Source organism: Gavialis gangeticus, unplaced genomic scaffold (assembly GCF_001723915.1).
Source record: "Gavialis gangeticus isolate Ggan-Ray unplaced genomic scaffold, GavGan_comp1, whole genome shotgun sequence".
Classification (NCBI taxonomy): domain Eukaryota; kingdom Metazoa; phylum Chordata; order Crocodylia; family Gavialidae; genus Gavialis; species Gavialis gangeticus.
Window position 1 is genome coordinate 36,618,160 of NW_017729008.1, and position 243 is coordinate 36,618,402.

The 243-nt window shown below is 67.5% G+C and overlaps 1 protein-coding gene across 1 annotated transcript in view; it reads left to right on the forward strand.

Moving 5' to 3' along the window:
* The window catches only part of SFMBT2 (Scm-like with four mbt domains 2), a 187,039-nt gene that overhangs the window by 1,071 nt on the left and 185,725 nt on the right, over positions 1-243 (forward strand). The window lies entirely within an intron of this gene.

The following is a 243-nucleotide window of genomic DNA, read 5'->3' on the forward strand; positions in this document are numbered from 1 at the left end:
GGGGGGGGTGTTACATGCGGTGCGTGCGTGAAGGTGCGTGTGTGGTTTGGGGACTATGTTACGCGAGGGGCGTGTGACTTGGGGGGGGTGTGGGTGTGTGTCTTTTGGGGGGGCCGTTACATGAGGTGCGTGTGATTTGGGCGGCGCGCGCGCGTGTGCTGCTTGGCGCGCGGGCGCGTGTTATGTGCGGGGCGTGGTTTGGGGCCCGTGTGCGCGCGTGTGTTGTGCGGGGTGTGCGCTGGG